This window comes from Panthera uncia, chromosome D2 (assembly GCF_023721935.1).
Source record: "Panthera uncia isolate 11264 chromosome D2, Puncia_PCG_1.0, whole genome shotgun sequence".
In the NCBI taxonomy this organism is placed as follows: domain Eukaryota; kingdom Metazoa; phylum Chordata; class Mammalia; order Carnivora; family Felidae; genus Panthera; species Panthera uncia.
Genome location: NC_064818.1, coordinates 18,728,794 through 18,745,685, shown reverse-complemented (window position 1 = coordinate 18,745,685; position 16,892 = coordinate 18,728,794). Strand labels below are relative to the sequence as shown.

Here is a 16,892-nt window from a genome sequence, read left to right as displayed (position 1 = left end):
AGTCCCAGAAGATGAAGAGAAAGAAAAAGAGGCAGAGGTTTTATTTGAGCATATTAGCTGAAAAATTATCTAATTTGGGGAAAGACACAGATTAATATCCAAGAAGCAGAGATAATTCCCATTAAATTCAATAAAAGTTAAGCATCATTGAACATATAGTCAAATTCCCAAAATACACAAAGAAAGAATCCTGAAAGAACAAAGGAAAAAAAGTCATTAATATGCAAGGCAAGACATACCAGGTTCACAGCAGATCTTTCCACAGAAACTTGGCAGGCCAGAAGGTAATGGCAAGATATATTCAATGTGCTGAATGGGAAACATGTGCAGCCAAGAATACTTTACCCAGAAAGGCTGCCATTCAGAATAAAGAGAGAGAAAGAGTTTCCCAGATGAACAAAAACTAAAGGAGTTCATGACCACTAAACCAGCCCTGCAAGAAATATTAAAGGGACTCCTTGAGTGGGGGAAAAGAAGACCAAAGCAACAGAGATTAGAAAGGACCAGAGAACATCACCAGAAACACCAACTTTAAAGGTAACACAATGGCACTAAACTCATATCTTTAAATGATCACCCTGAAAATAAATGGACTAAATCCTCCAATGAAAAGACATTAGGTAGCAGAATGGATTAAAAACAAAAACAAACAAACGAAAAAACGCTCCAAAAAACAAGACCCATCTATATGTTGCGTATAGGAGACTCATTTCAGACCTACAGACATTGGCTGATTGAAAGTGAGAGGATAGAGAACCATCTATCATGCTAATGGACAACAAAAGAAAGCCAGAGTAGCCATACTTATATCAGAAAAAAATTAGAGTTTAAACCAAGGACTGTAACAAGAGATGAAGAAGGGCATTATATCATAATTAAGGGGTCTATCCATCAAGAAGATCTAAAAATTATAAATATTTATGCCCCAAACTTGAAACACCCAAATATATAAATCAATTAACAACAAACATAAAGAAACTCATTGATAATAACACAATAATAGTAGAGGACTTTAACACCCCACTTACAACAATGGACAGATCATCTAAGCAGGAAATCACAAGGAAACAATGGCTTTGAATGACACACTGGACCTGAGGCACTTAACAGATATATTCAGAACATTTCATCCTAAAGCAGCAGAATCCATGCACATTCTTTTTGAGTCCACATTGAACATTCTCCAAAATAGATCACATAGTGGGTCACATATCAGCCCTCAACAAGTACAAAAGGATTGAGATCATACCATGTGCATTTGCAAACCATAACTATGAAATTTGAAATCAACCACAAGAAAAAATTTGAAAAGACCATAAATAATGGAGGTTAAAGAACGTGCTACTAAAGAAAGAATGGGTTAGCCAGGAAATTAAAGAAGTAATAAAAAAGTACATGGACACAAATGAAAATGAATACACGACAGTCCAAACCCTTTGGGATGAAGAAAAGGCAGTCCTAAGAGGGAGGTATATTGCAACACAGGCCTACATCAAGAAGCAAGAAACGACCCAAATACACAACCTAATGACACCTAAAGGAGCTAGAAAAGAAAGAGCAAATAAAGCCTAAACACCAACAGAAGAAAGGAAATAATATAGACTGGAGCAGAAATAAACAATATAGAAATAACAACAAAAAACCCAGTAGACTAGATGAACAGCTAAGAGCTACATCTTTGAAAGAATTAATAATATTGATAACCCCCTAGCCAGGCTTATCAAAAGAAAAGAGAAAGGACTGAAAAAAATAAAATCAAAATTAAAGAGGACAGATCACAACCAACAGCACATAAATACAATTATAGGAGAATATTAAGAAAAATTATATGCCAGCAGACAGGACAATCTGTAAGAAATGGATAAATTCCTAGAAACATACAAACTAACAAAGTTGAAATAGGAAGAAATAGAAAATTAGAACAGACCAATAACCAGCAAAGAAATCGAATCAGTAATTAAAAATCTCCCAACAAACACAAGTCCAGGGCCAGAAGGCTTCCCAGGGGCATTCTACCAGGCATTTATTTTTTTTTTTTAATTTAAATTTCAGTAAACATACAGTGCAATATTGGTTTCAGTAGAATTCAGTGATTCATCACTTACATACAACATTAAGTGCTCATCATAAAAAGTCCCTCCTTAACACTCATCACTCATTTAGCCCATTCCCCACCCACCTCCCTCCATCAACTGTCAGTTGATTCTCTATCATTAAGAGTCTCTTGTGGTTTGTTTCCCTCTCTTCTCTCCCCCCCCCCACCTTCCCGTGTGTTCATCTGTTTTGTTTCTTAAATTCCACTTATAAGTGAAATCATATGGTATTTGTCTTTCTCTCATTGACTTATTTCACTTAGCATAATACATTCTAGCTCCATCCATGTCATTGCTAATGGCAGGATTTCATTATTTTTGATGGCTGAGTAATATTCTATTATATATCTATCTCTATCTCTATCTCTCTGTCTCTATCATCTATCTATCTATCTATCTATCTATCTATCTATCCACCACATCTTCTTTATACATTTAACAGTTGATTAACATTTGGGCTCTTTCTATGTTTGGCTATTGTTGATAATACTGCTATAATAATCAGGATGCATGTACTCATTTGAATCTGTATTTTTAAATTCTTTGGATAAATAACTAATAGTGTAATTGCTGGATAGTAAGGTAGTTCTATGTTTAGTTTTTTGAGAAACCTCCATACTGTTCTACAGAGTGGCTGCACCAGTTTTCATTCCCACCAACAGTGCAACCCTCTCTCCGCATCCTTTCAACACTTGTTTCTTTTGTTGTTGATTTCAACCATTCTCACAAGTGTGAGGTGGTGTCTCATCATAGTTTTGATTTGTATTTCCCTGATGTTGAGCATCTTTTCATGTGTCTGTTAGCCATCTGGATGCCTTTGAGAAAATGTCTATTTATGTCTTCTATCAATTTCTTAACTGGAGTATTTGTTTTTTGGGTATTGAGTTTGATAAGTTCTTCAGAGATTTTGAAAACTAACCCTTTATCAGATATGTCATTTGCAAATATCTTTTCCCATTCCATAGGCTTTTAGTGTTGTTGATGTTTTCACTGTGCAAAAGCCTTTTATCTTGATGAGATCTCAATAGTTCATTTTTGCTTTTGGTTTCCCTTGGAACCATTGAAGTGTCTAGTAAGAGGTTGTTGTGGCTGAGGTCAAAGAGGTTGCTGCTTGTGTTATTCTTTGGGATTTTAATGGTTTTCTGTCTCACATTTAGGTCTTTCATCCATTTTGAATTTATTTTTGTTTGGTGTAAGAAAGTGGTCCAGTTTCCTTCTTCTGCATGTCGCCATCCAGTTTTCCCAGTACCATTTGTTGAAGAGACTATCTTTTTTTCCATCGGATATTCTTTCCTGCTTTGTCGAAGATGAGTTGACCACATAGTTATGGGTCCATTTCTGGGTTTTCTATTATGTTCCATTGATGTATGTGTCTGTTTTTGTGTCAGTACCATACTGTCTTGATGACTACAGCTTATATACTGTATATATATATATATACTGTATATATACTATATGTTCCTAATTAAAATTAGGAATCATGATGTCTCCAGTCTTGTTTTTCTTTTTCAAGATTGCTTTGGCTTTTTGAGGTCTTTTGTGGTTCCATACCAATTTTAGGATTGTTTTTTCTATCTCTGCAAAGAATGCTGGTGGTATTTTGATAGGTATTGCATTAAGTGTGTAGATTGCTTTGGGTAATCCATAACTATGGAATGCTTTTCCTTTTCTTTGTGTTCTCTTCAATATCATTTGTAAGTCTTCTATAGTTTTCAGAGTACAGATCTTTTACCTCTTTATTTAGGTTTATTCCTAGGTATCTTATTGTTTTGGTTCAATAGTGAATGGGATTGATTCCTTGATTTCTTTTCTGGCTGCTTCATTATTGGTGTATAGAAATGCAACAGATTTCTGAATGTTGATTTTATATCCTGTGACTTTGCTCAATTCAAAATTCTAGCAAATTTTGATGGAGTATTTCAGGTTTTCTACCTAGAGTATTATGTCATCTGCAAATAGTGAAAGTTTGACCTCTTTCTTGCCATTTTCTATGCCTTTTATTTCTTTTTGTTGTCTGATTACTGAAGCTGAGTCTTCCAGTATTATATTAATGAATGGTGAGAGTAGGTATCCCTATCTTTTTCTTAACCATAAGGGAAAGTTTTTCTCCATTGAGGATGATATTACCTGTGGACCATTCATGTATGGCCTGTATGATGTTGAGATATGTTCCATCTATCCCTACTTTGTTGAGGATTTTTTTTTTATCAAGAATGGATGCTGTTTGCTGTCAAATGCTTTTTCTGCATCTATGAGAGGATCGTATGGTTCTCAACCTTTCTTTTATTAATGTGGAATATTACATTGATTTGTAAATATTGAACCAGGCCTGCAGCTCAGGAATAAATCATACTTGATTGTAGTGAATAATTCCTTTAATGTACTGTTGAATTTGATTTGCTAGTATCTTGTTTAGAATTTTCGCATCCATGTTCATCAGGAATATTGGCCTGTACTTCTTTTTAGTGGAGTCTTTGTCTAGTTTTGGAATCAAGCTACTGCTAGCCTCATAGAATGAGTGAGGAAGTTTTCCCCCCATTTCTATTTTTTGGAACAGTTTGAGAAAAATAGGTATTAACTCTTTTTTAAATGTCTGGTAGAATTCCCCTAGGAAGCTATCTGGAGGACTCTTGTTTTGGGGGAGATTTTTAATTACTGATTCAATTTCTTTGATCAAATTTTCTATTTCTTCCTGTTTCAGTTTTGGTATTTTGTGTGTTTCTAGGAAATTGTCCATTTCTTCCAACTTGCCCAGTTTTTTTGGCATTTAATTGCTTATATTTGTTTGTATTTCAGTAGTGCTGGTTGTGATCTTTCATCTTTCATTCATGATTTTATCTTTTTGGGTCTTTTTTTTTTTTTTTGATAAGTCTGGCTAGGGAGTTATCATTTTGTTTATTCTTTCAAAGAACCAGCTCTTGTTTCTTGATCTGTTCTCTGTGTTTTTGTTTGTTTCTGTATAATTTACTTCTACTCTACTCTTTATTATTTCTCTTCTATGGCTGGCCTTAAGCTTTATTTGCTGTTTCTTTTCTAGCTCCTGTAGGTGGAAGGTTAGATTGTATATTTAGGACTTTCTTGTTTCTTGAGATAGGCCTGACTTGCAATATACTTGGTTCTTATGACTGCCTTTGCTGCACCCAAAAGTTTTGGACTGTCATGTTTTCATATTCATTTGTTTCCATGTTTATTTTTATTTCTTATTTAATTTTTTGGTTAACCTATTCTTTCTTTTGTAGCATGTTCTTGAACCTCCTTGTATTTGAGGGACTTGCAAATTTTTTCTTGTGGGTGATTCAAGTTTCATAATGTTGGGATCTGAAAATATGGTGATGTTCTCTGGTCTTTTCTAGTCTTTGTTACTTTTGGTCTTTTGTTCTGTTTGGTTTTTTCCTCCACTCAAAGAATCCCCCTTAAAATTTCTTGTAGTGCTTGTTTAGTGGTTACTACTCCTTTAGTTTTTGTTTGTCTGGGAAACTCTTTATCACTCCTCCTGTTCTGATTGAAAAACTTGCTGAATAAAGAATGCTTGACTGCATTTTTTCCATTCAGGATGTTGAAATATCCTGTCACCTTTCAGACCTCTACCAGATAAAGAAGAGTTAATTAATACCCTTTCTTCTCAAACTGTTCCAAAATGTAGAAATGGGAGGAGAACTTCCCAACTCATTCTACCAGACCAGCAGTACTTAAATTCCAAAACCTGACAAAGATTCCACTAAAAAGGAGAAATACAGGCCAATATTCTTAATGAACATGGATGCAAAAATTCTCAACAAGATACTAGCAAATAAAATTCGATACTACATTAAAAGAATTATTCATCATGATCAAGTGGGATTTATTTCTGGGCTTCAGAGCTGGTTCAATATTTGCAAATCAATCAACATGATACACCACATTAATAAAAGAATAGGGACCATATGATCCTCTCTATGCAGAAAAAGAACACTTCACAAAACACAGCATCCATTCTTGATAAAAACCCTCAACAAAGTAGGGATAGATAGAACCTATCATAAGATCATAAAAGTCACATACAAAAGACCCACAGGTAGTATCATCCTCAATCAGGAAAAACTGAGAGCCTTTCTGTTATGGTCAGGAACAAGACAAGGATGTCCACTCTCACCATTGCTATTTAACATAGTGTTGGAAGTCTTAGTCTCAGCAACCAGACAACAAAAAGAAATAAATGGCATACAAATAGCAAGGAAGAAGTCAAACTTTCACTATTTGCAGATGGCACGATACCCTATATAGAAGACCCAAAAGACCCCATCAAAAAAATGTTAGAACTGATACACAAATTCAGGAAGGTCTCAGGGCAGAAAATCAGTATACCTAAATATGTTGCATTTCTATACACCAATAACAAAGTAGCAGAAAGAGAAAACAAAGAATCAATGCTATTTGCAATTGCACCCAAAACAATTAGATACCTCAGAATAAACCTAACTAAAGAAGTAAAAAACCTGCCTCAGAAAACTATAGAACACTTAGAAAAGAAATGGAAGAGGACACAAAGAAATTGAAAAGCAAGGACACATGTGTGGCTCAGTTGACTGGGCTCTGACTCTTGATTTCGGCTCAGGTCATGATCTCATGGGTCACAGAATCAAGCCCTGCATCTTGTGCTGATGTTAAAAGGCCAGAACTAAAAATTGAATGGTTTCTATTTTAGTGTATGATATAACCCAGGAACAGAAGTTTTAAATATGTATTTAATTACACTGATTAGTTATTTGCAGGATTATGATGGCCTTCTGGTGTTGTTAAGCAATTTTTAAAGAATGCAGATTAAAGGAGTTAAAAGTACTATGGTGGAAACATGTTCACATTATATAAATGAATTTAAAATTTTACTTGTAGCTAAGCAGAGAGCTTTCTCATGAGTATATAGACAAAGTATATGAATGCTATCAAGATATACCATATATGGAAAATTTTATCTTAGCTTTTAACCATTTTATTGAGGTAGAATTCAAAACTTCTTAGTAAATTTGCAATTTAAATTTCTGAGCCATCACTACAATCCAGTTTTAGAATTTTCCATCACCCCCAAACTGTTCTTCAAGTCCATTTGCACTTTTTTTCACTGTTTTTTAACAATTCTGCAGAAGGAAACACACACAAACACACACACACAATTTTACTACTTGGAGAGAAAAGAAAAGTCAGTACTACCTAGTGGTGTTTACATAGATAGCAAGTTGATATTAGAGTTCTAGAAACTTTCAGATTTGAGATTTCTCTATGGGGTCACGACATTAGCTACAAATATTTGTGGTTTATAATTGAAACTCAACTAGAAAATATCCACAATCTTATCTAAAATTCTTACTAGATAAATTTTTATATATTTTCTTCAAATGAGACTTAATTGGGGCCCCAGTATGTTTAATTGAAAAATACTTAACAGCTTTGTTCGAGGCAGGAATGTGAGGGGCAGGATCCTAACCCACTTACTCCCTGACTTGATACAATTTACTTTATAAAGAAAAGACTGTGAAGAAATACACAAAAAATAGAATTGTTATATTGAAGTATTTGAAAATGAGTTAATTTTTCCTTTTGATTTTTTCTTTTGCGTATGTATTTATAATTGAAAAAAACTGTAATAAGCTCTATTTTTGAAAGTGAACATTAAATTTCAACATATTGCAAAAATGCCTAGTAAAGTCCCTGAAAGACACTACTTTTTCATAACCATTTCCTTTCTTGATTCCTCTCTACAGGTGTCAGTAACTGCATCATTCACAGGTTGAGACTGAAAGCAATAGTTAACTATGGAGTTCTTGCCTCAACATTTCAGTATGACTCCTTAATGGGGACTCCACATGTTACCTGGCTTCATGGGAGCTCCATATCCCAAGATTAATTAAATCATGATCAACAGAGTTATTATAGTGAAATATTCATGATTATGATAGTGTTACTAGAAAACAGTTATTGTAAACAAAATATTACAGTATTGTAAAAAAAGTTATTCAGGGAAACAGTTTTGGCAAAGAGTTATGTAATTAGAGATGTCAAGTTGAATAGTAATAAATACTTAATTTCTATTCCAATTCTGGCTCCAATTCATACTATCTTTGTAACCTTGGGCAAGACACTTGACCTTGTTTTCCTGAATTTGTTTCCCAACCCTAAATGGGATAATAAAAATACCTTACAGGGCTGTTATGGGAATTAAATTAAATAATACATGTTTACTATATATTAAGCTCTAAAATCAATGCTATGTATTGCTACTATTATTGTACTAGTAGCATTATTTTCTTAGAGTGGTGTGACTTAAACTGTGTCTGGGGAAATCCGAATACAGCACTACTACAGGTGTAGATAGAAACAAAATACAGGATAGAAGAGATGGGGCAACAACTGCTGTCCTTGGTTCTGAAACCACTATCACTTAACCAGGGTAAGACTATTTCAAAACTCCAGGACATTGGTGATTCTTGGTCCAACTTCTTCCAAGAATTTTGAAGCAAGTGGGAGCAGAAGTGAAGGGAGATGTGCATTTTCACATGTACACACCAACACACACACATGCGCAGAGACAGAGAGAAGGAGAAAGGCATAGATCCTGAGAAGTTGGCCTAGTTTTGAGTGGGTGGAAAGAAACAGTGTTTGACATTGTTTTCAAATTACATGGCTTAGTGTCATCAAGAAAGGAAAAAACTCTGTATTTGGCAGAAAGTTATGTGTGTCTAGGGGGCAGCTTATATATTTCTTCTTCAAGCTATCTTTGGTGTACTTCCCTACTAGAGTATCTTCACACTGAGATTAGTACCTAACCACTAAACTTCAAGTTTTCCTGAGGGCAGGGACTGTGTCTTGCACCCTTGTAAGGACAGTAGATAAATCCCTGTGTCTTAGATCAGGCTGTCATAAGACAATGCCATAGATGGAGTGGCTTAAACAATAGGAATTTTTCACAATTCTGGAAGCTGAAGTTTGAGATCAGGGTACCAGCATAGTTGGTCTTTTGCTGTGTCCTCACACAGAAGAGAGAAAAGTGGAGAGGTGAAGGGAATGAAAAGGGAGGCAGAAGCAGGGGCAGGGGAAAGGGGAGAGAGGAAGGGAGGGAAGGAGAGAGAGCTTTCTGGTGTCTATTCTTATAAGGACACTAAGCCAACTCTACCTCCAAAGACCATCACATTGGAGTCAGAGCTTCAACATATGAATTTTGGGGGGGGAAACATTCAGTGCATAACAGCTTATAAGTGGGAAGCACATAGTCTGTCATACCAAAGGTCTTCAGTAAATGGTAGTTACACATAAAAGGGAAGCTTTAACCTGAGACTTACTACTTGGGTGTCACTATATAACTCTACTTCTTTCCATGTTGCAGATCACATAAGATGAATCTAGTAGCAGCGCATACGGCTTTGTTGTTGTCTTTGTTTCTTTAGCCACATGTGTGGGCTCAACATAGATGTGTGGATTGACTGTGCTGAGGGTGACAGTGATCCAAAGGTGTGAAAAACATCAGGTTGGAAACAGTGCAAGAAAAGTCTAACTGCACGAAGAAATATTTCTTGGTTGGAGCTCTCAGGGACTGTATCCTAATGGTAGTTTAATATGGCATGCAATAATTACTAAGACTAACATAGCACTTATTACATGTCAGCTCTTCTAAGCATGTTATATATGTTAACTCATTCTATGACAAAAACCATAATGTGTAAAACTGTTATTGCAATTTTACAGACAAGGAAACTAAAGGACCTTGACTAAGGTCACACAGTGCACAGAGGAGATTTGAACCCAGGCAGTCTGGCACTAGTGCCTATATTCTTAACCACCATGATATATATAGTATCTTTTCTGCAATTTCCACCACATACTACAATTAAAAATTTAGACTGTAACTTCCTCCAGTTTATATCCAAATACTGTGAACAGTGGTGAGAAGAAAGGATTCGGGACAGGCACTGAAAGTGAATTTCTTTGGCAAAAGGATTCATTCACATAAGAGAGTTAGTGTCTAAGAAGGTGGGAGTAGCCTCATCAGGCATGGGCATAGAGGCTGATTCATTTGTCTGAAAATTTCATGGCAGAGGGTGGAGGGGAGCATTTGGGGGAGCATCTTCTAAATCTTGCCATGAATCCTCAAATTCTTGATATCACACTCTTTTTTTACCAATGCTGTAATTACCACATAAGAAGAAATCATGACTGTCAACTCAATAACCTGAAGGAGTTTGGTCCCCAGTTAGCTTAAACAATAATACTCTTTAGTTCATCCTAGTCCAGATAATTTAAGGATTTGAACTTCTATTTAAAATTTCTGTTTTCATTAGAAATATCCACCCCACATTTTGAATTTCTCATGCTCTTTATATGGCCAGAGAGGAGCTCAGTTCCCCCTAAATGTCCTTCAAAGTTCAGTTCTTTTTTAATTAAAAAAAGTTTATTATTTATTTGAGAGAGAGAGAGAGAGAGCATGAGCAAGGCAAGGTCAGAGAGAGAGGGAGACACAGAATCTGAAGCAGACTCCCAAGTGTTGAGCTGTAAGCACAGAGCCTGAAACAGTGCTCGAACTCACTTTGAGCTCATGACCTGGGCCGAAGTTGGATGCTCAACTGACTGAGCCACCCAGGTGCCCCCCAAAGTCAATTTATTCCAGATGATCCCAGGGAGTTGTTTAATCAGGTGATTCACTACAGTATGCTATGGACTGCAAAGTCTCATTTCTATTAACCTGATTTTCACTGCCTTCAGGTTAAATGATCAATGACATATTTTTCATTTTCTGGAGAGTCTACTGCCTGCTCCTGGTGATGTAACAAAAATTTGGCCCAGACATATAGTTTTCACTTGTATTAGTTTCCTGGGGCTACTGTAACAAGTTATGAACCTAAAATAAGAGATATTTATCTCACAGTTCTGGAGGCTAGAATTCTGAAAACAAGGATACTGGCAGGGCCATACTCCCTCTAAGGCTCATGGAATCCTTCCTTTCCTCTTTCTGGCTTCTCATAGTTCCTGGCCATCATTGGCATTCTTTGGCCTATATCTGTGTTATTCCAGTCTCTGCTCCTGTCTGCTCATGGCCTTTTCTCCCCTATGTATATCTGTATCTCTGTATCTGTGTTTCTAAATCTTTCCCTCCTTATAAAGACATGAGTCATTGGATTTAAGGCTTATCCTAATCCATATAACTTCATTTAACCTTGATTACATTTGCAAGGTTCTCTATCCAAATAAGGTTACATATACAGGTACTAAGAGCTAGGACTTAAATATCTTTCTCTTTTTTAGTTTTTAAATAATTGTTTACTTTTAAATCAAATTATACATTCACATAGATTAAAGTGCTAAGTCTTACTAGAAATCTTAATTTTTTAGAAGTCCTTGTGTATCCTTCATCCTATTTATTTCACAGAAAACCCTTTGATCGCAGAAAACACCTTCTTTTTTATTTTAGTTTTTATTTCCTGAGCACTGCTATCTGTATTTCAGCTCCTTGTATCTTGCCATCTTTTGCCCGCATCCTGTGAACAATTCTTTTTGTGGGACAGAGTTCAATTCACTACGCCTTTTTTGTCCACTCGGTGCTCATAGCTCCTCTTTTTTTTTCCTCATAGGCCCTATTAATCACTTTCCATTTTTGTACATCTTGTTTACTTGCTCATTCCTGACAAACCTCTCCCAAGACTTCTGGAGTAGGCAAGGGGACAAACACAAGAACACAAACACGTTTCAAAACTTGGGACATAAGAAAGTATACCTGTCATCTGAAAGAAGCTAATTTCTAATGGCTACAATTAGATCCAACCATAGGGCATAATAAATCCCTTACCTGGTATTGGTCATTGACTCTGACAGTGGCACCCCGGTAAAAAAATAGTGTTGGGGTACCTGGGTGGCTCAGTCGGTTAAGCGTCTGACTTTGGCTCAGGTCATGATCTCACGGTTCGTGGGTTCGATCCCCGTGTTGGACTCTGTGCTGACAGCTCAGAACCTGGAGCCTGCTTCTGATTCTGTGTCTCCCTCTCTCCATACCCCTCCCCTGTTCACGCTCTCTCTGTCTCTCAAAAATAAATAAATGTAAAAAAAAAAGAAAAAGAAAAAAAAGAAATAGTGATGCCTCTTCCTATATTCTTCTCCCTTTTATGTATATTTCTGAACAATTGTAAATTTTAGTCATGTATATACATTTCTTTGAATGGGGTGGGGGGAGAATGGAGAGAAAGTTATAACCGAAAGTGGTATTTAACCTGTTCAGTTGCTGTGTTGAAATGATGAATTCTGAGGTGATTTCAATGATCTTGGATCCTAATAGTGGTCCCTGAAGAGTAACAGCTTTTTGTCTTGTGTCAAAATTCTCCCTCTCCTGGCTTTAACTTTTCTCCCCATTTGTTATTTTCCTGGTTTCTTCTATCTATCATGAATCATAGATTTCAATAGATCTTCTGAGTTTTTCAGTGTTTAACAGAATCTTAAGATTTTGCCTTGAAAGTTGGAGACTATATTTCTGAATAAAGAAATTAGGCTTGATGGTCTTCTGCCTCGTGCTGCTGGAGTGATCAGGAGGATCATGTGTTATAATGGAGGATGCTGCAATGCTGGGGCTGATGGAGGGAGTCCCCCAAAACAAAGAGTTCAGCAGGTGACAGGGGCACTGGTGGAGCTCACACCAACCCCAGTGGCCTGGACTTAGTGAGCCCCCACTACACCCACGGGCCAGAGACCCCTTTTACATCCTAGCACTAGCAGACCATGTGCAGAAGGCTGATGAATTCATCCAAGCAAATGACACCGACAAGCTGATGGTCATAGCTGAGCAAATCCAATATTGACAAGAATAAACAGGGGCGCCCGGGTGGCTCAGTCGGTTTAGCAACTGACTACCACTCAGGTCATGATCTCACGGTTGGTGAGTTAGACCCCACCTTGGGCCCTGTACTGACAGCTCAGAACCTGGAGTCTGCTTCAGATTCTGTGTATCCATCTATCTCTGCCCCTCCCCTGGTCACAATCTGTCTCTTTCTCTCTCAGAAAATGAATAAACATTAAAAGAAATTGAAAAAAAAGAATAAACCAGGAAGGTATTGGAAGATGCTTGAACAGATGCTGACTTGCACCATGTAGCTCGTGATATAGAGGGGAAAAAAATCTGGCAACATTTACTACCTTTATAAATTAGAGAGAAGTCAGCAGTATTTTTCTATTTATATATATTTTATATAAACATAAACATATATAAATATATATTCTTATTTATATAAATATAAATTTATATTTATATCTCTTTTTAAAAAAGTGTTTCTATATATTTTTTGAGAGAGAGAGAGACAGAGCATGAGTGGGGGAGAGGCAGAGAGGGAGACACAGAATATGAAGCAGGCTTCAGGCTCTGAGCTGTCAGCACAGAGCCTGAAGCAGGGCTCAAACTTATGAACTGCGAGATCATCACCTGAGCCAAAGTTGGAGGCTTAACTGAGCCACCGAGTCGCCCCTATTTATATCTATTTTCTATTTATTATTATTATCTAAAGGGATAAGGGACAAATTGTCCACATGACTTTCTTGGTACCTATAAGCTACAGCATGACCTGTCCTGGACTCCCTATGAGGACAATGAGAAGCAAGATGCTAAAATCAGCATAGTGGATAAGTTGCTAAGCCAGCCAGTGACCCTGCCTCCAAACACTGAACTCACCTTCCAGGAACTGACTGAGTGAACTCTGACAAACAGCTCTCAAAGACCATCACCTCCTTGTTGCCCTCATTCTCTGCTTTGATAGGAGGTGGCATGAGAATTGAGGTCTTGTAGGTGAATCATGAATTTGAAAGGAGACCCTGCATGAATACAAATGCTGTCATTATTATTACTTTTAGTTATGATGACAATGAATCATATCAGTCTCTTTTGTGATCCTTTCTGGGTCATAGGTACCCAACCAGTCACTTTCAGAGTATTGGCCAGTGGTACTTCCCTTTTTTATTTCCATCTGTTCTCCCATTAGTCAGGCCATTAAAGAAAGAAGAGTTTCTTTTTCTCACATAAAGTTGGGTGAGGCATTAAAAAAACTTAAATTTTTTTTAATGTTTAGTTTTGAGAGGGAGAGAGAGAGTGATATAGAGAGAATGAGCAAAGGAGGGGCAGAGAGAAAGGGGGACAGAGAATCCAAAGCAGGCTCCACGTGGACAACAGAGAGCCCAATGTGGGCCTCAAACTCGTGAGTTGTGAGTCTGACGCTTAACCAACTGAGCTACCCAGGTACCTCTGGGTCATCCTGCTTCTTAAAAAATATCTGGAAGTAATCTGTGAGAAGAAATTATGCCGCTTAAAATCAAATGGAAAGAGTCTTTTACCATAAAGAAAATACTCTGTGTTCATTTAAGCCATTAATTGATTTGTCAAATGCTCATTCATTTACCAGAGATTGTGTTCTTGATACAGAAGAGTATTAAAAATTTTGTCACAGCATGCAAGGAGCTTAATAAGGTTTTTTTTTGTTTTCAGTGTGAAAATTATTAAAAAGATAAAAGCAATTATTAAATCATGGAATATCATAAGCAGGAATTATAGCTGCTTAATGTTCCCAAAATATAAAGCCAAACCCATCATTATCTTATTTTGTCTTAGCACTTATTCCTTATTTTGTACTGTTTATTTAAATATGTGTAGTAAGGACTTTTAGATTTTCCCTATTATTCATCTTTCTCATCTGAAAACCACGTATTTTAACCCCCTATTTTTGGCTTGTGCATGGTAACTCAAAGGCCGTATATTCCAAGACTCCAGGCCATATATTAGCTAGATACGACCAAATGGCTGTGTTGTCATTTGGTCATAATTTCCAAGATGTAATAGCTGGAGCTGCAGCATCCATATTAGACTATGAGGTGACCTTTAGAACAGAGGAACTATACGGTGCAATGACGAGGTAACTGATCTGGATATCTTACACCTTTGAATATCTTAGTTCTAATGAGACCACCACTGGGATTCTTGAAAGTAGGAGAGAAATAAACTTCTATTTTTGTTTAAACCGCTATAATTTTGGGTTGTTCTTGCACTCACATTCCAAAAAAATTTTAACCAATACACCCTATAGTGTTTTTGCACTTTCAGTATATATTTCTTGTTCCTTCAGGAAACACCACCCTAATTTTACTATATGTGTCCATGTGATTAGATGAGATAGTCTCCCAACTTCAGGGAAGAGTGTATGAGCTGTGTCTCACCAATCATAACATTCCATCTAGTGGACCTCAGTAATTGGTTCATGGAGAGTTACATGGTCCTTACTGGGCTGAGATGCAATCTGGGATTTTTGTTGTAACTAACAGGAAAGAGAAGCTCTCTTTCTACTACAGTTGCTGAACTGTGAGAACATGAATCTGAGGCTCTTATTAGCATAAAGGAAGACCTGTCTGAAAAAGAAACTGATACAGAAAGCATGCTAGAATGGAGTACACACATACACATGTACACACACTGATTATGTTAACACTTGAGCATGTGATCTAGCCATTCCTGAAGCTAAAGATTCCTGGACTTCAATTGCATCAGTCAATAATTCCTTTACTTTTTTGTTTGTTTAAGCCAGTTGAGTTTGTCATTGTGATTGAAATATTCCTATTACTTCCCCTATTTTTTGGATAGTTAAAAGTGTTTCAGGTGTATCATTTTTTCACTTTAATTCTCAAAACATATGTATCAGGGAGGAAATCTAAGGCTGCTTATTGTTCATTTTTGTTCTCACAGGATAGAGTGGTTTCTTCAAGAGAACGGGTGCTTAACATGGCAAGATTGACCATTGTCAAACACCTAATATTATTTCCACAGACCAGAACTTTTAGAACGCTTATAATTTTCAAAGTAATCACCATGGGGTCTTTCAATAAATGTTACTGACATTGCTGAGAATATTTTGAGGAAAAAGTCGCATGAATTGTTTTTAAAGTCTGTGGCATTTTTTCCTTTGCAACTTGATAGTAATAAATCTACAGCTGATGAAAATGGCTTGACTCTGCAAACAACCAAATTTCAATCAAAATTAAGTCTCATAAGTATGTAAAGAAAGAGGTTAAGGGGTAGAAGTGGGAAAAAAGAAAGGGAAAGGAAACAAATTTTTATGAAGTCTAATAATTTTTAATAGGAAATTTATTGTCAAATTGGTTTCCATACAACACCCAATGTTCATCCCCAAAGGTGCTCTCCAAAATGCCCATCACCCACTTTCCCCTCCCTCCCACCCCCCATCAACCTTCAGTTTATTCTGTTTTTAAGAGTCTCTTATGGTTTTGCTCCCTCCCTCTCTTTTTTCCCTCTCCCCTTCCCTCATGGTCTTCTGTCAAGTTTCTCAGAATCCACATGAGTGAACACATGGTATCTGTGTTTCTCTGTATGACTTATTTCACTTAGCATAACTCTCCAGTTGCATCCACGTTGCTACAAAAGGCCAGATTTCATTCTTTCTCATTGCCACGTAGTATTCCATTGTGTATATAAACCACAATTTCTTTATCCATTCATCAGTTGGATATTTAAGCTCTTTCCCTAATTTGGCTATTGTTGAAAGTGCTGCTATAAACATTGGGCTACAAGTGCCCCTATGCTTCAGCACTCCTGTGTCTCGGGTAAAATCCTAGCAGTGCTATTGCTGGGTCATAGGGTAGAACTATTTTTAACTCTTTTAGAAACCTCCACACTGTTTTCCAGAGTGGCTGCACGAGTTTGCATTCCCACCAACAGTGCAAGAGGCTTCCCGTTTCCCCACATCTTCATCAGCATCTATAGTCTACTGATTTGTTCATTTTAGCCAGCGTGAGGTG

General features: G+C 36.7%; 1 pseudogene; it reads left to right on the top strand.

Moving 5' to 3' along the window:
- Positions 1-12,596: 12,596 nt before the first annotated feature.
- On the top strand, positions 12,597-13,898 carry LOC125932643 (uncharacterized protein C1orf50-like; annotated as a pseudogene).
- The last annotated feature ends 2,994 nt before the right edge of the window (positions 13,899-16,892 follow it).